The sequence below is a fragment of the Podarcis muralis genome, chromosome 3 (genome assembly GCF_964188315.1).
Source record: "Podarcis muralis chromosome 3, rPodMur119.hap1.1, whole genome shotgun sequence".
Classification (NCBI taxonomy): Eukaryota; Metazoa; Chordata; class Lepidosauria; order Squamata; family Lacertidae; genus Podarcis; species Podarcis muralis.
Genome location: NC_135657.1, coordinates 92,797,802 through 92,820,151, shown reverse-complemented (window position 1 = coordinate 92,820,151; position 22,350 = coordinate 92,797,802). Strand labels below are relative to the sequence as shown.

The 22,350-nt window shown below is 43.1% G+C and overlaps 1 protein-coding gene across 6 annotated transcripts in view; it reads left to right on the top strand.

The window, feature by feature from the left end:
- Positions 1-22,350, top strand: part of ASAP2 (ArfGAP with SH3 domain, ankyrin repeat and PH domain 2) — a 94,476-nt gene that overhangs the window by 3,066 nt on the left and 69,060 nt on the right. Inside the window, exon 2 of one of the 6 annotated variants that reach the window (XM_028722502.2) lies at positions 18,325-18,449. The exons of the other annotated variants lie outside the window; for them this stretch is intronic. The gene's annotated coding sequence lies outside the window, so the exon portion shown is untranslated. The remainder of the gene's footprint in view (positions 1-18,324; positions 18,450-22,350) is intronic. 6 annotated transcript variants of the gene reach the window in all.

The following is a 22,350-nucleotide window of genomic DNA, read 5'->3' as shown; positions in this document are numbered from 1 at the left end:
TTTCTACCTTTAGACACAGTTCTGCAGACACTGGCCTTATAAATAACTCAAATGGTTAGCCAACACTTCCTGTGTCTTGGGGCTTTGTGAGAGTGACAGGTCTTTATTTTTACTTTAAAAAGACTTGTAGTGCTTACGATTTTGAAGAACATATATACCGCATTCATATATACCACGTGAGATTAAACTCTCTTTCAGAGAGATGCTTTTGTCTATGGTACCACAATTCAGGGTGCGCGTTAAGAAATGATGTCCAGAATTGAAAATACTCCCAGAAACTATTAATTCCTATTCCAGGAACAGCAGCATCATTTGAGTTATAAAGCCTGGAATGACTTAAGAAGAAAAGAAAGAGTTCATTCAAATTGTCACTTTGTAGCTTAGAATCATGAGATTTCTTTTTTTAATCTCATGAGTCAGAAGTCAGAGCATCCTGATTTGTGAATGAGTGTCATTCACAGTTCTGGAGTGGTGATAAATTTGAGTTTTTGAGTGTGAAGGGATCTCTCTAAAAAACATGCCGAAAGCTTGTTTCCCTTATAAATGGGAAAACAGGCTGTTTAAACAAACAAATAAGCAAGCAATCCTAAAGCATGCTTGATTCTACACAATCTGTCTGACAGATGTTTGGTGCAGGTCACATATTGAGTTGAAAGCTAGTTTCCAAAGCAGTGCAGTCAGTATGCCTTATCTCAACTGTTCTCTTGGTTTTGAATGCTAAGATAGAAATTTCCAGGGGACAGTAGTATGAAATAGTTAATTGTCATGTATATCAAGACAATATCTTACATCATGCTGTGCGGTGGAGGAAAATGCTAATAAAACTAAACATTTACTGCCCTGTCAAGAACTGCTCACTACGGGTGAGTAGAATTACGCGTAGCTGCATTAATTGAGGCTTGTGTTGGCAAAGTGTCTCTGCCCATCTACTAGTATTAATTTCTTCAGTAAAAGTTGGCAAAACATCAGCAGTTCTGAATTGGTCACACTGAGATTCTGAAATGGCTTAATTAAACTGAGTACATTTTATCCTAGAATCAAGTGCCTAAATAGCTGTGGCTTTCAAAGTGTAAATCTCTGCAGCCTTTTCTGCTGCAGCAGTACAGGTCACACCCTTTACAGTATTAATGCCATTTAGCAGGTTTTTCAAGCCTGTAGAGATGATGCTATGATTAGAATTAGGCCATCCAATTTCTAATGGCAAAAAAAAAGGGGAGACAGTAGTTTGAAAGAACTTGCGCTCTTGGCCTGATCCTGTATAATGCTTCCCAAACATATTTCATAAAGTATATCTGTGCCTTGTATTGTTTATATACATGATATTACATGACTGCTTGTGCCAGGTAAAACAGTAACTAGGCTGGAAAGACTAAGCTACAGCAAATGATGAGTCATTGAAATACTGAAAACCTGTTTAGGTACTTTACCTGCCGGCTGAAGGTCTCTTTTTCCAAGTGGGGGATGGGGAAGGAGAATTCAGCCTGCAGGTTTTAGTGGATTTTTCTTTTTTAAAAAAAGTATTGTTATTTTCTCTTGCAGCAATAAACCACAGCAACTCCAACAAACGTTGGCATGCTGATGATCTTCTCACATTACCCAATTTCCTCTTTCAGTTCACACTTCCATTGTGACACATTAAAGCATTGATGAATCTACGTTTGTCCATTGTGTCCCATAGGTCGGAGGTGGGATCAGTGGGTTTTTCTTAATAATGAAGAACCTCATGAAGGAGATTTAATCTCATTTTGGGATGAGTTTTGTATTTCTACAGATCAGTTTCATTTGTTGTGAGATGTTAGTGTTGCATACAGTGTTAGGTTAGGAAGAAAAAAGGGGGAGTGGTGAGTGGGGTGGGGTTGGGTTGGGTTGGGTGGTTATGCTTCTATTCTTCTACTTAGTGCAGACATGTCCAAAGTCCATTTCGGGGGCCTAATCCAACCCACTAGTTGGCTTAATCCGGTCCCCGTGGCAGTTTTTTTTCCTGGGGTAAAATCCTTAAAGAACCTCAACAACTTCAATCCTTAAAAAAGCAACTCTGGTTGACCCTTTGGTTGGCCCTCATGGCCCTTAACTTCATCAAATCTGGCCCTCTTTGAAAAAAGTTTGGACACCACTGATTTAGTGTATGTGTGGGGTTTTGTGTCATTGTCACTTGTATGCGCTGTTTTTTTTACTATTCACTTGTTGTAGTTCCTTGGTGGTGAGAGAGATTGGGGGTGGCCTAGGGTGTGGTTGGTTGTCTCTGGTTGGCTGTAGTGAGATTTGTTTTTTTGTGTGTGTAAGTGGTGTGTGTGTGTTTTGGATCAGGTTAGCCAGATTGATTTGTATGCTGTTGGCAGATTCTTGTTGTTGTCTTGTTGGGCTATGTATATGATAAAGCGGAACCATACCGGGGTGAAGGCGTCTTCTATTTGTCTCCGTGTCATTTTCAGTTTATTGGTTAGTTTTTCTAACAAGGCTGTTTCCCATACTGTTTGATACCATTGGTCCAGGCTCACTGCTGGCAGGTCTCTCCAGTGTCTGGCTATGATGCTTCTGGCTGCTGAGAGCAGGTGGATATGAACTCTCTATAATGTAAGTGGACATTATTAGCTTGGAATATGTTTAGTAGGGCCAGTTCTGGGGTGACTTCTAATACTTGCTTAGTTATTTTGCATATATCTTGTATGATTGATGTCCAGAAGAGTTGGATTTTGGGATATTCCCACCACATGTGGAGGTATGTGCCTGTGGAGGTGCATCCTCTCCAGCATTTTGGTGAGGTTCCTGGGTGTATCAGCGCTAGTTTCCTTGATGTTAGGTACCATCTATAAGTGAGTTTCAGAGTGAGTTCTTTTCTTTTCTGCTGATACTGACTTGCTTCCTTTAAAAAAGTCTTGGAATGATTGCCTGAGCCTCTCTTTCTGTTGTGGTGCACTCACACAGAGAAGTCTTTAAACTAAAAGAAGTATTTTTGTGTGGCTTTCCTGTCTTACTAAAGCGTTCAGGGAATCACTGCAAACCTATTGCAGCAATAGACACTACTGTTAACATTACTACAGGGTGTCTGATAATAACTATTTTGCTCTTAATTGGTGTTTGCCTTTTCGTTGGGTGGAGTCAGATGTTTCCTTTTCATGTCATTGCAGGATGAGCGCTTTTAGTTAATGTTCTAAATCTCTTTATTTGGTATTTTATTTTTTAATTGTACGTTGCTTTGTGTGTGTGTGTTTTTGGTAAGCAATAAATAAACAAATATAACAAATAATATTTTTTATTTCTGGGACTGTATTGAATTTCAGACACTGTTCCAGAGTATGCATCCTGAGTTAAATAGGCATATACAAGATGTCTGGATCTGATAAATCAAAGCAAGGTTCTCCATACTGGGCACTCCCCAATGATTGACTTTCTGTTCATATTATTGTGTACAGCAGAGTACAGTCATACCTCGGGTTGAATATGCTTCATGTTGAGCGTGTTCGAGTTGCGCTCCGCAGCAACCCGGAAGTAACGGAGCGCGTTACTTCTGGGTTTTGCCGTTCGCGCATGCGCAGACGCTCAAAATGATGTCACGTGCATGCGCAGAAGCAGCGAAAAGCGACACGCGCGTGTGCAGACGTGCCATTGCTAGTTACGTTTGCTTCTGGATGCGAACGGGGCTCTGGAACGGATCCCGTTTGCATCCTGAGGTACCACTGTACAGGACAGATCGAGGTGTTCCACGGGACAGTTGCCTGCCGTTCAAGGAACAAGCTTAGTAAAAGAAACCCAGATAATTAAAGCAAGCTTGTTTAACAGGGTGTAATGAATTTGACCTGGAGGAAATGCCTTTCTGGTCCTAGATGTGGTAATCAGTTATCCCAATGAAAAAGAAAAACCTGTTGATCAAGTTTCCCAACAAAGGAGAAATTCTTAGCATTCTAGCCCTGGTCAATCCTGTCAGACATCCCAGTGCTCCATTTTTAGAAAGTGCATCTCCTGAAGCCTGCATTGCGTGTAACGTGTGGGATGCATGTAAATGTGGCATATCTGTAAAATATCTAGTTCAGTTTGCAAGAGTATTTCTCTTCCCATGTGTACAAGGTAGGCACTTAGAAATCTGAATTCATTTATTTTTCAACCCTTGACTTTTAAAGTCGCTAAATAGCTGTCTTGTTCTGCTGTCCAGAGGCATGTATGGAAAAAATTCTGTAAGCTAGTTCTGGTCCTGAAACATGTCACAAAATCATTCTGAAAGGCAATCTCGGAAGTGGGGGGGGGGGCAATGGGTTGAGGTTAACAGATTAAACATCAAATTTAATCCGTTAACCTCGCCACTGATGCCTAGTCCTTACAAATAACAACAAACAAACTAGGAGCTGGAGGAGGTGGAATTTCCTTTTCATAGACATTTCTTCTTCCTAAAAGATCTCTGTAATTAAGATCTGAAGTTGTGAATGGGTTGCTATTTTCTCTCACTTTTCTGCCCTCTCCCCGCTTGCATTTCCTGTTAAAGTTTGGCCTAAATCCTAGATACATCTGCACAAGCTTTAAGTAAAACCACATTTTTAAATTATTAAACAGAACTACTATGTACAAAGAGCTATGAGGCATAACTAACAGTGTTGTGGCTGCCTTCAGTGCCAGTGATGGAGTTTTCTGAACTCTTGAAAACTTCGTTGCTGTTATTAAAACTTCGTTTGTATTAAGCGTTTTCTACAGAAGGATCCTGGTTCAATCCCTAGGTAGGACTGGGAATGCTCCCTGCCTGAAACCTTAGCAAGCCCCCAGTGTAGTTGTTGGACTACAACTCCCACCATACCTGACTACTAGCCCTGCTAGCTAGGGATGATGGGATTTGTAGTCCAGCAACAGCTAGAGACACAAGTTTGAGAAACTGGACTGTAGGCAGGACTGACCTAGAGGGGCAAATGGATTGGACTCAGTTTAAGGCAACTAGCTTGCTATGTTCCTTACGAATTGCAAAAAAAGCAGTTTGCCTTCAAAAACAGAATGGCATCAATAACAAAGCAGTATCCTTTGCTAGAAAATAATGTAATTGCATGGTTTTATTCCTGCTTCCACTTAAGAGTCATAATCTCTTACACAGTCTTCCTACATAGCTTCTGTGAAAATGATTATGATGTGGACCCACATGTTATCATAATGATTGGAAGGGGTTGCGGCTCAATGATAGATCAAAAGATCCCAGGTTCAGTTCTTGGGTTCTCTAGGTAGGATTGGGCATGCTGCCTGCCCCAAACCCTGGAGAGCTGCTGCTAGTCAGTGTAGGTAATACTAAACTGGATGGTCCAGAGCTTTGAACTGGCATAAGGCAGCGTCCAATGCATGCAGCTTGCTTTAGTTAGGAATTCTGATGGGTACAACAACAGTAATGTGAATAATCTTAGGTCAGTGTTTGTTTTTCGTAGTGGTGATGAATGTAGGGAGTGGACAACAATACTTAGCACAGGACCTAAAAGCTGAAAGGATTGGAAATCGAAGAAGCTGTGGCGTTATCTCCAAATAGTGCTAGCAGTGGAAGAAATGATAGAAGATGGAGCAGCTATTCTTCTCTCGGCCCATCCCTATTTCTTGGTGGAACAATGGCAAAACTTAGCTGTTGGCCTACAAAGGCATTGCCTCACGACTCTTGAGGCGCATGGTTGCCACAGAAGAAAGTTGACTGTGTTCTGGCTTGTTTTAGCTTGTGCACTGTTGCTCAGTGGATTCAAATACTGGGGCCCAAGCATGAACAACTCTGAATGGGCATTAGTAGTGGTGTGCCACAATGCCAAATCCAGGGTATGTATGGCAGCTTGTATTTATTAATTCACCATGAGCCGTACTATTTCACCACAGATTCTGCTACAGTATTTTACACCAGAATGTGATATATGGCAAACGCCCTGCTTGTCACTTGTGAGGGTGATGCAGGTGAGCAAGCAACTCTCAGGTAAGAGAGTTCACACCCTGGAACAATTTGGTGTGAGCTTTGTGCATAGAATAGAGCAGCTGGAGGGTAGCACAGCATAGGCCAGCCCTTTCCTCAAACTGGTGCACTGCAAATGTTTTGGACTACAACTTCCATGAGTGCAAGCATGGCTAATGGTCAGTGATGGTCCAACAACATATGGAAGGCACCTGGTTTGGGAAGGCTAGCCTCAGCTTTCCTCATGTGTTGAGGTAAAGGTAAAGGTACCCCTGCCCGTACGGGCCAGTCGTGTCCAACTCTAGCGTTGCGCACTCATCTTGCTCAAGAGGCCGGGAGCCAGCGCTGTCCGGAGACACTTCCGGGTCACGTGGCCAGCGTGACTAAGCGGCATCTGGCGAGCCAGCACCAGCGCCGCACACGGAAACGCCGTTTACCTTCCCGTTATAAAGCTATTTATCTACTTGCACTTAGGGGTGCTTTCGAACTGCTAGGTGGGCAGGAGCTGGGACCGAACAAAGGGAGCTCACCCCGCCGCAGGGATTCGAACCGCTGACCTTGCGATCAGCAAGTCCTAGGCACTGAGGTTTTACCCACATGTGTTGAAGTAGCCATAAAAAGAGGAGATGGTTTCTGTTTAGACTAGCAACAGTCAATGTGTCACAACTGAATGTAAAAATACATATTGCAAAAGTGCTTTAACATAAGAACATAAGAAGAGAGCTCTGTTGGATGAGGCCAAAGTCCCATCTAGTCTGCAACTCTCTTCCCATTGTGGCCAACCATATGGTGCAGGGAGCTCACATTGCGTGTGCAAATGCTTCTAGTGGTTTATAGTTTGAAGAAATCAAGGAAATGGAGAGTTGTTGGACAAGCAGGCAATATGGTTAGATTAATTCCCAGACAAACGTGTTGAATTGCAGCCTAAGCAAGACAAACTATTAAAACACAGGCCAATGAATACTTAATTATTGACAGTTAACTAATCTCTGGATAGAAGATGTTCTCAAAAGGTACCATCCAAACGCTTTGCACATATATCCAATCTCCAGAGAAGTGAAAAGGAGTGATACCACAATTCTTTAAAAGGAAACTTGGGGGAAATTACTGTCATTTCCCCTTGAACTGTTCTTCTTCCAGTCCCCCAGCCCAGCCCCATTCCTTTGAAAACTCAGTTCTCTTGTAGCTACTGCTGGATTTCCAACACCTGTTATTCCCTGGGTCCTTTGCTCTTGAATTACTGATCTGCTGCTTCCTAGAATAAAACCCACTGAACAAAGAAGACTTCACTTCTCTGCATAGGATTGGATTGTTAGAAGAATTTAATTCTATTCTGGTGCATACCTACTGCAGATCATTTGCAGTGGTTTTTCCTTTTGATTTTTGAGGGGTTACTTTAGCCATATGTGGGGTGCTTCTTAGGGACAGTTTTCACCTCAACGTTCAGGATGACTTGGGTTCCTGCTGATTCTGCAGAGATTCAAGCATGTGTTTAGATTTGGTGCCTTGGAGGATAACACAAAGAAATTAGTTCTGTGGTAGGGTTGGCATTTTCTTCTCAATCCTTTCTAATTAATTCTGCCTTTTGTAGTGCCGAGTGCAAGTTCAGCATTGGTCTGTAAAGGAGCAGTTTTCTGATGTCAGCTATATTACAGTTGCTTACCTCTGTTGCAAGTTCAGAAGTGTTAGGTAGATTATGTATGTGTAGTTGCATGGACTAACCCAGAGGTTTTCAACCTTTTTGAGTCAGGGGTCCCTTGACCAACTACCTTCTTTCTGCAGTACACCTATGGGGCTCAGTTATGTCACCCCGTGCTAGGCTAGGACCCAGGAGACCAGGGTTCAAATCCCCATTTGTCCATGAAGCCCACCCGGTAACCTTGGTCCTGTCACTGTCTCTCAGCCTAACTTACTGAGTTTATCGGGTCGTTCTAGGAATGAAGAGGGGGAGAACCATGTATGGCACCTTGAGCTTCTTAGAGAAAGAGTTGGGATGTAAACGAATACACAGATTGTACTGGGAAGCCAGGATAGCAATGCTGCCGGCTGCTACTACCAACCATGACCTTATTCATAAATGTTTTGGAATATATTACTTAATGGAAAACAAGTCATTGATGAGATATGTGATCAAGATGCTGTTGCGCTAAAAAAGGTTTCTGAACCACAACCCAGCTAAGTTTAACAATGGGTGTGCGTGTGGAATTTATGCAGGTTTGCCGTTCCCCTTCTGTAATGATTTGTGGGTCTTTGCCAACTGCTTTTGACTTGCAGAGGTGCATGAATATCTAACTCTTGTATAACAAACTCAGTAAATGGGTTGTAGCCTCCTTCCAGCTGATTTTATCCTGTGCACCATTGCAAGCTGTCTGAAACGAATGCTCCAGTGAAACACATTGTTGGTGAGGCCGTGTGTGATGATAATGATCCAAGACCTAATCCGAAGGGATTCAGTAGGCTGGCTCTTGGATGACAGTAAGGCAATATGGATAAGAGGATGCACATCTGTTGGTTATGATGTCATTATTAATCAGCAGAATTCGTTGTTGCTTTTTGTCTGCGAAGCTTTGTTAACCATTCATAATAGCCTTGAAAAGCCCATGATTTACAAGTGCAGAGAAGATGCAAATATCGAAAGGTAGCAGTAGAACAGAGAGTGGGTCTTCTTTGATGTTCTGGTAGGTTTGGTCCTCCAGTCCAGTGAATGCTTTTTCCTCAAGGGTTTGTAATGATTGGTTTATCAGTTTTGAACTTTTCCTGCACATGTCTAGTCTAGTTCATTTGTGCAAATGTTACAGCTGTTACTCTTGGCAGTCATGTTTCTTTAATGTCTGTTCCTACAGCTGCATCCTCAATGTTAGCATCTGACTTTAAACCAACAAAAGCCAGAAATTAGAGCGTAGGCTGTGACTTGGTTTCCTAATCCTTAGCATTGTCTAGGAATTGTAGTGTGCTGTATAAAACCACCTGCTGTGCAGATGCCCCCCCTTTTTTTGCACCAAAGACTAGATTATCACTGTGGTGCGTTTTTTTTCCAGCTGGAAGTCTATAATTTTGTCTAGGCATTATGTTAAGTATGTATGTGACTACCTTAAAACAGCTGAAGAGATTGTAGTGGAACAAATTAGTTGTGCATTCCTGAAAAGCTTTTGTTATGTATTTTAAAAGACGCAGAGGGGAAATAAGGGAGCATGAAAGCAATGTGGACATGAAGCATGCATTATTTGCTCTGGTTCATTTTCAGTGAAAACTTAATTTACAAAAAAAAGGGGGGGGGGAAACAGCCCTAGTGAAATCTATTTTGAGGAAAGCCATTTAGGAAGCAGCATACATTCACTAATCATTTTAATCCCTATCAATCAGACAGGATTACTATTTGAACAAAGGCAGAAGAGTGGAAATTTCATTGCCATGCATATATCCATTTTCTTGACCCCTGTTCCCTAATTTAGATTCAGAATTTTGCTGGGTTCTTATTTTACTTCATTTCGTTCCATGGGGTACAGAAGGTGCCTGTTGTACCTAATACAACTAAAAGTAGAATTTCCCCTCTCTTTGTATTTGTGTAGAATACAAATATACTACAAATACAAAGCTTCCCCCATAATGGAAGAGAATGATCTGGCAGCTAAGGTAGTCGGCTCATATCTCCTCTCCAGCAAGAGTAATTTGTTTTAGTCGGTTTAGTGCAATACTCAGCCTTGTTTCACAAGTCCATAATCCCTGCTCTTCCATCTGTTTTTCATGTTAAAAAAGTATTCATTTGATCTGACACAGAAGTAGAAAATTAAGAGAAAATTTTGTAGGGTACTGCCCCCTGCCCTCCAGTCTTCAAACACTTCCACATAGAAGAAGCAAGTCCTATGTATTTGCCCAGGGCCCTGAATTATGCACATACCTGTACTCACTTGTGCTGCATCATTGCCATCTCTCTCAGTTATTGGTCCCGGTTTTAAGCCAGTGGCACTTTTAGTTAAAATTAAAAGGGTCTCATGTAACACGTGTGGGGATGATTTCCGACTAAGACCCAGAAGAGAGCCATGCCCAGTTGGAGTAGAAAGAGCCTCAGTAGACAGTCAAGAGCTAGAAGGGATCATTGGACATCACAGGTTTTGGGAGAACACGTGGAGTTCTTTTGCATAAGACTCTTTAACCTGCAAAGTTTAAACATTGCCAGCCACCTCATGAAGTATGAGACTAGCTCCACAATTAGAAAATATATGCACAATCCCTCCCAAATTCTGAAGGTATGATGGGACAGAAATTCATAGTGACTTCTGCGTACACTGTAGCCAATGGTTTACACTGAACCAAAACCATATAGGAATGTGTGTTAGTCCTTTTTGGCCCAGATGGCATTGAATCAGGCCATTGCTTTGTATACTGTTTGCTTCTTATATCGGGCAAAGTGAGCCGGCCTCAGAGCATTCAGCATAGTTGGATCATTTGTAAGAGAAAGTTAGATGGAAAGGTATTAGTCTATGACAGGTGTGCTTAGACCAATGTCTGGTTTATATTTCTGTATCACTTTTTTAAAAACACCTTATGAATTAGTTATTTAAGAATCAGTTTATAATATGCACAGGTGGGTCTGCTAAATTCCCATGTTTAATCCCTGTCATCTTCAGGTAGAGCTGAGAAAACAGCTCCCGCCTGAAGCCCTGAAGAGCTTCTGCCAATATAAATACTTAGACAGAAGGGCCAGTGGCCTAACTTGGCACAAGGAACCTTCCTTTGCTGTCTCGTTTGATTCCACTTAACATGCTTGCCAACTGTTGCAGGAAGGGCGGAACTGTTGCTGTGTTTGAGTTTACGTCTTACGCTGGAGACTGGCATTTATTTTATGGAAGCTCAAATAAATCTGATACAGCGAACATTCTTGTGGCTATAAATGTTGGTAGAATCAGTGGTGTGTGTGGCTGTCTTGTTTAAAGTATCATCTCCTGTTTTCTCCTGTGGATTTTCAAAACCCGAAAGTTTGCTTTCAGCATTGTTCCTGATTTTGGTGCATTCAGAGGCTGTTATTCCTTGAGAGGAAGCAAAGGAAATGGTTCCCAAAGGAAGCAAGATGACTGATAGGTGCTGCCACTGAGGATGGATTGGTATGACGTGGTGGCTTCTGGTCCTCTTTGGGAACATGTGCAAGGCAAGGGGTACGCCTCTACTACATGGGTAGCCAATGTGGGTTGCCAGATGTTTTGAACCAGAAGCCCCATCAGCCCCAGCCAGGGTGGCCATTGATCTGTGTTGCTCACTGATGCAAGAAAGTCTTCCCGTGGGTTTGAAACAAGTTACAAGCCTAGGAAACTCGTCATGGAGCAAGGGGAAGTCATGAAGTAATGCACTCCACACTTGTAAATAAACAAGGAATCAAACAAGCAAAGACTTTACCATGGTTTTTTGAATGCAGTTTTGAATTGTGTTCTATAGCGAACACTGCATTTACTCCCTTTTTTGTACAATTAGAATTGACTTTCTGCATAATTGAAGAGAATGATCTGGTCACAAAAGTTGCCAGCTCATATCTCCTCTCCAGCAATGATTCTTTGGAGAAAGCCGTGTGCTTTAAATTTGCAAAGTTTGCTGGGAGAGTGGGATTGACTCTTAGACCACTCCGAGAATTGCAGCTCTCTAAGGTGAATAGGAGCCTCTTAGCAACTCTCAGCACCCTTAACAAACTCCAGCTCCCAGAATTCATTGAAGGAAGCCATGACTGTTTAAAGTGGCATGATACTGCTTCAAATGTGGAGTTGAGGCCATAGCCTTTCTCATTGATTCTGGACCAGAAGGGAGTCTACCTGTAGTCTAGCTAAAGAATAAAGAGCAGTAGGGCCAGTCCACGCTACCTTTGTAGACTTTGCTCACGTCTGAGATACGTCATAAAGCATGCTGCCACCAGGACTCCTTGTAAATCTTTTCTGGCCCTGCAGATTCGGTAGCATTCTGTGAGATGCATCTACTCATTTAGATTATGAAATAGAATACAGAACTTGGTCAGACACAAATTATGAATATGGACGGCTTAATGCTGCTTGTTCTGCAGTACACTTGTATCATTTTTTTCCTTAGGACTGTAGTACATTAATTCATAGAATCATAAAATTGTTGAGTTGGAAGGGACTCTGAGGGTCATCAAGTGCAATCCCCTGAAATGCAGGAATCTCAACTAGATCATACACGACAGATGGCCATCCAAATTCTGCTTTAAAAGCCTCCAAGGAAGGAGAGTCCACCACCTCTGGTGGGATTCTGCTCCACGGTTGAACAGCTCTTGCTGTCAGAAAACTCTTCCTGATGTTTAGTTGGAAACTCCTTCATTTTATCTTGGATCCATAGATTTGGGTTCTACGTTCCAGAGCAGGAGAAAGCAAGCTTGCTCTTATTTCCCATGTGATAATTGTTTAGATATTTGAAAACGTCTATCGTATCTCCTCTTAAAAAAAGGTAAAGGTACCCCTGCCCATACGGGCCAGTCTTGACAGACTCTAGGGTTGTGCGCCCATCTCACTTAAGAGGCCGAGGGCCAGCGCTGTCCGGAGACACTTCCGGGTCACGTGGCCAGCGTGACAAAGCTGCATCTGGCGAGCCAGCGCAGCTCCTCTTAGTCTCTTCTAATAAGGCTTATGCCATTGATGTAAGTACTCTTGACTTGAGAAGTGCCTAGCGCCAATGCTGCTATGAGCATGCAATCAATCACCAGTAATTCCAAACCCAAACACTGAGTCATACACTAAATAAGAAAAGTGTCTTGCACGTGTGTTATATTCCACCCCCAATCACAGTAAGCCTCCTGTTTTCTGCTTCTTTGGTCTGTCACAATTTATACGTTCGCAAGCAATAAATACAATGTTGTAGCAGTCAAAAGTGAGTAAGCCTGTTAACCTTGCTTATCTCAGAGTAGCAGTGAAGTGGGGTGAGACTTTCATATCTTAATCTTAGAACCGTACCAGGTTTCAGAGGTCATTGCTAGCAGGGCAGAAGAGAACAGGAAGCCAGGGAAATATGAAGGCGGTAGATTGATGACTAGAAAGAATCTATGTGGACAAGCTATTGATGAATTTGTCTCAGGTGCTTAAGGCTGTTTTCATTAAAACTTTGCTCACAAAGCCACCAGTGTGTAGTCAGAAGCATGCTGCGGTTGATTTATATTTGTTTGTATAGAGAACGTCAACACTGATTGGTGAGAAGCTGTCCACAGATTGGTGACTTTAACTCAACGGCCTTTCCCCCGTCCTACATTTGAGGCCTTTAACCGTTTTGATTAGGTGGTTGAGCTCCTTCTTTGCCCCCACACACATTAGCCTGGTTCTTAGGGTTGCTGTGGGTCCGGAATTTGCTTTACACACACAAAAACAGGGCAATCCTAGGTTCACATACCGCATTAAAAGATAGTTAGAAACAACGTAAAAATGCATCATGGTGGTGCGTACTGGTGAAAAGCTCTCCCTCCTCTCCTTCTGTTGCTGCACCCTCAGGAAACAAGGCCAAGTCTGGCTTGCCACGAGATCTAAACCTGTGCTCATGGTTTGTTTCTCTTCAAGGAACACCGCCCGCTGCCCCCCAATAAGTTTGTTCCTGGCTTACTGCTTGTGGATAGTTTGGGGAAAACAAGACATGAGCCTCTCATGGCGTGCCAGACTTTTACTTGTTTCCTGGCAGGGCAACAGGAAGGAATGGCAGCATGCGCCACCATGCTGCTTGTAGGCATTAAAAAATACATAGTTTTTGGAATTACGGTTTAACGTGATGTGTGAACTGGGCCATGGTTTCAGACCACATGTGATCATGCCTCTGGAGTTGCCTGTATCTTTGGTTTGCACACTAAATGGCTAAATGATACTATCTCTTATCTAAATTTGAAATGGTGCTCTGGTTTGAGCCTCAGCTCTTCTTATCAGACAAGGAGAATGACTCTTATTGTTGTCGCTGATCAAGTAACACTTGGGGGGGGGAGTGAATCACCTAATTGCTTTTAACTAGCAAGCTGCTGCTTTAATGATAAGGGTAGGGGAAAGGTTTAGGGAGGGTAAGACTGATAACAATGGCTTCCTGCAACCTCAGTACATGGTACAGTGGTACCTCAGGTTAAGTACTTAATTCGTTCTGGAGGTCTGTTCTTAATCTGAAACTGTTCTTAACCTGAAGCACCACTTTAGCTAATGGGGCCTCCTGCTTCTGCTGTGCCGCCGGAGCATGATTTCTGTTCTCATCCTGAAGCAAAGTTCTTAACCTGAGGTACTGTTTCTGGGTTAGCGGAGTCTGTAACCTGAAGCATATGTAACCTGAAGCGTATGTAACCTGAGGTACCTCTGTACTGTTCACATGATGGCACATCATGTGCAATATATTCCATAACAGTATAAATTGTCACCATTTCACAGAATTTTCTCAGCTTGGTTACTGTGGCCTTCATTTTTGCGGCAGCATAGCAGGGCCTAGGGCTGGAATTTTAAGGGAAGGGGAAGCTAAGGGTGTATTGGGGAGGGCATTGTGACTCATTGTAAAACAACAAAAGCCTAAATAGGTCTGATACAAGTTACTTAATTGATTAATTCATTTTGACTTAGATTTTTAGTGCTAGGTGCCACAGTGTTCATCTAGGCTAGAGATAGGGAACCTGTGGCCTTCCGATGCTGTGGGACAACAGCCTCCACCACTGCTTACCGCTGGCCTTGCTTGTCAGGGCTGATGAGAGGCCAACAAGGTTCCCCTCACCCCTGATCCAGACCCTACATCCTAAATGGATTTTTAAAAATTCTAAGTGGATTCTGAAAGGAGATATTTATCGCATTTGGTATTGGGTTTGAATTGATTTTATGTACCGTATTTTTTGCACCATAACACTCACTTTTTTCCTCCTAAAAAGTAAGGGGAAATGTCTGTGCGTGTTATGGAGGCAATGCCTACGGGTGGCAGGCCTACGGATTTTCCTCCTCTAAAAACTATGTGCGTGTTATGGTCGGGTGCGTGTTATAGAGAGAAAAATACGGGTATGTGCTGTTGCTATTTTAAACTCTATTTTTTTAAAAAAATGTTTTTATAACATGTAACTGTTTTAGATATGTTTTTATTATATTGGAAAAAGGCTTTGGTATGCCTTATGGGAAGTGATTTATAAACGAGATAGATAAATAAAAATAATTGTGATAACCATAATGATAGAGTGGTGTAACCATTGATACCGTGAAAGAGGCCCTTGAAGTTCTACCACTATGAGAAACTCAATTTTCTTGGAATATCTACGTAGTAGCTCTCATGCCCAGGCTGTTGTTGGCATGATGGACCCCAGAGGATAAGGCATCAGGCATTACATTACAAATGTAATGGCCCTCGTATTTACGGGACCGCCTCTCCTGGTATGCTCCGCAGAGGACCTTAAGGTCCACGAATAACCATAGTTTAGAGGTCCCGGGCCCTAAGGAAGTCAGACTATCCTCCCCCAGGGCCTTTTCAGTGATGGCTCTCACCTGGTGGAATGCTCTGTCCCATGAGACTAGGGCCCTTCAGGATTTAACCTCCTTCTGCCGGGCGTGTAAGACAGAGCTATTCCACCTGGCCTTTAATTTGAACTCCGCCTGATCTTTTATTTCCCTTCTCTTCCCCCTTCCTCCCCTTTTATGAAGATTACCCGCTCTGGGACCCCACAGCTAATTCTCCCCTGGCCTCCTAGCTGGCCCAAGTGGGTCTAATTTAGCCAGCTAGCCCTGGTGACTATCTAATGTTTATTGGACGGATTTCCCTCAAATTGACTTTTGAACTTTGAGTTTGAATTGTTATTCATGCTTTTATACTGTATTTTATGCTGCTTTTATGTTGTATTACAATTAAGTGTTTTAAATTTGTTGTTAGCCGCCCTGAGCACGGGTTTCTGAACCGGGAAGGGCAGGGTATAAATAAAAAATTATTATTATTAAATGACTTGATCCTTGCTGTTCTGCTTCCAACATCAAGTTGGGAAGGCAAATGGATAAGGGAGCATTTTTTAAATGATGGAATGGTCTTTTGTCTTCCTGGGATCTGTTAGCTCATGTGGACGTGCTGTTATGTTGCCTTACTTTTTTCATTGAGGTCTGTTAAGCCAGGGCTTCTGTTTGGTGGCTTCGCCTTGCTTTTAATTCATCCCCTCCAACTACTTAGCATCTTCTGTGTGGCTAGACACAGACTTCAAAGGCAGTTTGCTGACATGGCTATGACTTTCCAGCTAGTATGTTTCAATTACCTAGCAAAAAAATATTTTGTAGGAGAAAGGACAGGCCCAGGAAAATGAAGGAAAGTATTGGTGTATGGGAGGGGAAGACACCTGGTAGATGAGAGGAACATAATAAATGCAGGAAAACCCATTTTTAATCAATTTTCTCACTTTCTGTGTATGTGACTTGTCATGTATAGACAAAATTAACTAGATTGGTGGAATGGATCAACGCTATTTCAATAGTATTTTTATTTATCTGTCAATGGCAAAGTTGTTTTGTAAAATGTGCATTTAGCAAAGTGACAAAATAAAATTTTAATGTAGAAGAATGGTCTGCTATAATTCCCCAGAGAGATTCTTGCCAGATTCAGAGAATTTTGTCTAGTATGATGGCATCTTGCATGGCGCAGGTGGAGCTTAGACTCTGCCTGCTGTTCGAGAAGTTTATTGTGAGGGGCAAGGCCTAATATCAGTGAAATGGCATTACGTCTAGCAATGGCCAGATTTCCCATTTGAAAGCAAATAATGGGGCAAATTTTCCAAGATGCATGTTGAGTTGTCCTTTTGGGCTGTAAAGAGTTTTAGGTTGCAACCCTAACCCCACTTACCTGGGAATAAACCATATGGAATTCAGCAAAACTTACCTCTGAGTATAGCTAGGATTTCAGTGTTACTCAGTAATTAGTATTGACAAAAAACATAAAATGAACAATTTGAACCTTGTGTGATGGCCTGGGATTCCGATTCTGAGAGTGAACCGGAGGAATCCCAGCCGGCACAGGAGTCCCCGCCTCCAGGGCCGGCTGAACTGGGGCAAGGCCTAGATTCTGAGGAGCCTGCACCTGTGCCAGATCCTCAGGAGCAGGCACCAGGTGAAACCATTCTGGCCCCAGACGTGCTTGAGGACTCAGTGTCTACAGGTGAGCCTCCCCCGGGGCCCAGTAACCCTTCGGCCTCTCCTGAACTGCAGAGGCTTAGGGCAGAGAGGCGAAGGGAACTGGTTTCTCCCAGGAGAAGTGCTCGCCTTAAGGCCAGGAGAGGCGGGGCTCCTGGGGGCCGGGACCGCCCCTGGCCTTAGAAGAAGATAAAGGTCAGTCAGCCCGGTCCCAGGTTGCGGGAGCAACGTCGTTGTTGAGTACCTGCTTCTGACCTTCCAGTGTTCCTGTTCCCCGCCCGGCTTCCTGCTTCTGACCTTCCAGCGTTCCTGTTCCCCGCCCGGCTTCCTGCTTCTGATCTTTGAGTGTTCCTGTCCCCGCCCGGCTTCCTGCTTCGGACCTCGCCTCGCACCTTGTGAACTATTTGCAGGCTAGTGACTCAGGACTGAACTTTGACTACGATAACAGTAACCTTCCCCCCCCCCCCCCCCCGGGACCAGCATACCTTGACTGGGTTTGGTTAAAAAAAATCAAAATCAAAATCAATGGATAGGTCAAGTAACAATGCAAATCTAGTACAGTGGTACCTTGGTTCTCAAACTTAATCCGTTCTGGAAGTCTGTTCCAAAACCAAAGCGTTCCAAAACCAAGGCACACTTTCCCATAGAAAGTAATGCAAAATGGATTAATCCGTTCCAGACTTTAAAAAACAACTCCTAAAACAGCAATTTAACATGAATTTTCCTATCTAACGAGACCATTGATCCATAAAATGAGAGCAATAAACAATGTACTGCAGTCACACGATCAGTCAATCAGTACCAGAACTGGGTTCCACACAGTCACAAAAACAAAACAAAAAGAGCCACAAAAACAAAAACGCAAGATAAATAGCTAAAACAGACAGACCTCAGCGTAACACTCAAAATGGAAGTGTGGCACTCAAATCGGAAGCATAGCACTCAAAACGGAGCAGGTACGGCTTCCGAAAAAAGTTAGCTAACCGGAACACTTACTTCTGGGTTTGCAGTGTTTGGGTACCAAGGTGTTTGAGAACCAAGGTACCACTGTATTGGTTTTACTGATGTTGTTTCGTGTATGTCAACGGTACATCTTGGGGAGCAGCGTGGGAGTACATGACAGTGGCCATATAAGGAATCTCCTATCCAGAGTTTGGTATCTTTAGCTTATCAACATATGGATTTTCTCAATGCCTCGTTATCCTTACTATTTATGGCAGTTCAGTGAAACCTCTCATGTTTCTGCTCTGCTAGGATGAATTCAAGTTATAATTTTAAATACTGTAAAAAATTAACTTTCCTCTGTTCCCTCTTCTGTGCTTCTGTCCCTCTTCTTCTATATAGCTTTCAGTGTGCTAAAATCCTTTGTTGGATTTTTTAAAGTACCTGGATATGGTTCTTGAAGAGGACAAGGAAGATTCTTTGTGCAGTGAAACCACGTGATGATATGCTTGACTGATGCACACTAGGTAATTGTCAACCTGGGTGCAGCAAATGTTTTATAGGGCCCGCAAGTGTTGTTAACATTGTTCTTAGAGAGAAATGCTTTATTTGCTGAACATTAAACTCTAGCATGTTTCTGCGCTGCTTATCTGTGCACTGGGGACCTTTGAGGAACTTAATTTCCATGTATTCCTATGCAAATGGGCCTGATCCACCCACCTCCCCGGCTGTTGTGTACATTGGAATGCAATTCATAATCCGCAGGGTTTTGCAGTTCTCTGAATTTTTCAATGTAGTTCTCCGTTAAAAAAACCCCAAGCATGTTTTTAAAATTGCTTATTTACGGGTAAAGTATAGTTATAAATGTTGTATGTACATTGAGATAAAATATGAATTTCAAATGCCTGTCGTGATGACTCACAAGCTGGGGGCCTTGCTGTGCATGGTGGAGGACTCAGAAGAGGTAAAGGTAGCTTCACTGGGCAGAAGCCAAGAAGGAGGACTCAATCCTGCCTCCATCCTCCGACTCAGAGATCTGTCTCCTACAGTAGTCTTATTTCCCCAGCCTTGCAGAAGTTGTTGTTGTTGTTTAGTCGTTTAGTTGTGTCTGACTCTTCGTGACCCCATGGTCCAGAGCATGCCAGGCACTCCTGTCTTCCACTGCCTCCTACGGTTTGGTCAAACTCATGTTTGTAGCTTCGAGAACACTGTCCAACCATCTCGTCCTCTGTTGTCCCCTTCTCCTTGTGCCCTCCATCTTTCCCAACATCAGGGTCTTTTCCAGGGAGTCTTCTCTTCTCATGAGGTGGCCAAAGTATTGGAGCCTCAGCTTCAGGATCTGTCCTTCCAGTGAGCACTCAGGGCTGATTTCCTTCAGAATGGAGAGGTTTGATCTTCTTGCAGTCCAGGGGACTCTCAAGAGTTTCCTCCAGCACCATAATTCAAAAGCATCAATTCTTCAGCGATCAGCCTTCTTTATGGTCCAGCTCTCACTTCCATACATCACTACTGGGAGAACCATGGCTTTAACTAGTCGGGCCTTCGTTGGCAAGGTAATGTCTATGCTTGCAGAAGTTAGAAGACTGCTAAATAAGGCAAGGGCCCTTTAGAATAGAATAGAATAGAATAGAATAGAATAGATTCTTTATTGTCATTACACAAGTGCAACATTGCACAAGTGCAACGAAATTGGATGCCATCCCTTAAAAACAACAAAAGCAAAAAAACAACAACAACCAAACAAACCACATTCCAGCCACACCCACACCAACACCCATCAAACTCCCAGGTCACACTATCGAGTTACAGCATTCAAAAAGGCCACAGCTCTTGGATAGAAACTGTTTTTCAGTCTATTTGTCCTTGACTTGATGTTTCTATATCTCCTGCCAGAAGGCAGTAGTGCAAACAGACTGTGTCCCGGGTGAGATGAATCCTGCAGGATGTTGTTTGCTTTCCTAAGACAACGGGAACCGTACAGTTCTTCCAAAGATGGGAGAGGATGACCAATAATCCTTTGGGCTGTGGTTATGACCTTCTGGAGCACCTTCCTCTCCCTAGCTGTACAACTGGAGAACCAAGCACAAATACAGCAAATTTAGCCACCCAACCAGTTCCTTCAATGAAGTGCAGCCTACAGCACTCATCCTTATCTGCCCATATGAGGCCCCAGTTGGCTCTGTAGCTCCCCGCTGCAACTTCTTGTAGCTACCTTAGAAGGGGAGAGCTTCAGGAGCTGTCCAAGGTCTGGTCTGTTGTCTGCTTTGACCCTACATGAGAGCTTTGTGACCTGGTGTGGAAGGTGGCATGGAGAACTGCTGAGAGGAAGAGGGTATTGGCACAAATTATCTATTGTCAGAGCCTCCACTGGATGAAAGCCTCTCTTCAGTGGCTGGGCATAGTTTTATGCTTAGTTTTACCAGTGCTCTTAGTTTTATGCTTACTACTTCTGAGTTCGAGTTTCAGAGTCTTTGCACTTGGAATACCCGGCTCAATGGATCACTTAAAATATCTTCTCGATGTGTGCCGGAGCTGAGGTTGCTGTGGAGACTATAACTTCTAATTATGGCTAATTAACCAGAACTGCTTACAGGAGCACCCTCAACCTGAAATCTAGTCACTTAATTGGCAGCTAAAAATAAATCACTACACCTGCTTGTGCCAATCTGTATAACTAATGGTTATTTTCTGGGTTTGTTTGAAGTGCCTCACAGATATAAAAATCAGGATGCACAACGCAAGTGGGTTATGTTGGTGGTTGTAAAAATAGTGTCAAATGAACCCTGTAAAGAAATGGAACAATATTGTGACTCATTGTAATGGTCTGTCTGTCTGGCATGTAACTTAGATATGTCTGGGTGTAGAGTGAGTGTTAGCAGGGGAGGAAAGGCTCAGGGCAATTTTCCTTCTGAGTAAGGGTGGTGCTCAATGCTTGTCCTAGTAATGTAGCTTTGTTATTTTCATTGTGTCTACTCTGAGTAGGACTGAGTTGAATACAACCCTGGGGGTAGGATTCAATTAATTAGACCTGCTAACAGAAGCCTGTACAAGGACTTCCACTAATGCAATGAAGTTTCCTTCCTTCTCCCCTGTGGACCCCCAAAATTGGCTTGGGGGGGTGGCGGGAGAGCGCACAGAATAGCACCCAGTGGGAGGAGAGTGGGGGTTGTCTTGCTTGGCAAGGTGAAAAGCTTGCACCAACAGAATGATTGACGTGCACTATGGTGAATTCCTCCCTAGGAGTGGGATTCAAGTAAGTTGTATTCAAAGTAGACTTATTGAAATTGGTGAACGTGACTACTTTAGGCTCGTTAACTTTAGTGGGTGCTGCTCTGAATAAAAGCTGGTTGAATGTGTTTCTAAAAGGGACATTCTTAAGATCTGATACATTTCTATATTTCTTATAAAATAAAACCTGGGTAATTGAAATGTTGGGCAGTATTAAAAGGTTTACTCACCAACTGAAATAGGAAGAAATTGAGCAATGCATTTTTGATATGAATGGACACTCTCCGCTGCCATATCTTTATTAATCTTAAAAAGGGAACGTAAAGGACTCCTGACAGTTAAGTCCAGTCATGAACAACTCTGGGGTTGTGGCGCTCATCTCACTTTACTGGCCGAGGGAGCCGACGTTTGTCTACAGACAGTTTTTCCGGGTCATGTGGCCAGCATGACTAAGCCACTTCTGGTGAAATCAGAGCAGCGCACGGAAACACTGTTTACCTTCCCACTGGAGCGGTACCTATTTATCTACTTGCACTTTGATGTGCTTTCGAACTGCTAGGTTGGCAGCAGCTGGGACCGAACAACGGGAGCTCACCCCGTCACGGGGCTTCAAGCCGCTGATCTTCTGATCGGCAAGCCCAAGGCTCAGGGGTTTATACCACAGCTCCACCCGCGTCCCTTATTAATGTTAATCAGGTGTTAAATGAAACTTTAAACTTCACATCTATAATAAATGTAGGGCACTGTGAGTTAAATAATATTTCTTTTTCTCCACTGCAAATAGAGTTGTTGTAACATTCAAATGCAGTAGCTTAGAATAGGAATATGTCCAGATCAGGCTTAGGTAAACTCGGCCCTCCAGATGTTTTGGGACTACAATTCCCATCATCCCTGACCACTGGTCCTGTTAGCTAGGGATGATGGAAGTTGTAGTCCCAAAGCATCTGGAGGGCTGAGTTTGCCTATGCCTAGTCCAGATCATAGTACTTCACTATATTGCATTACATTTCCTCAGGAAATTTGTGCCGAGGATGCTGTTATGAGCATGCTCAGTAGCATCCCAGGTGCACAGAACCCTGGAACATACAGTTTCTGGAGTACTTGATATTCATACTAAGGAGTCAGGTGCTCCAAAAAGTGCCAGTTTCCAGCGCCCATTTCTTTGGAATACAGTGGTACCTCGGGTTACAGACGCTTCAG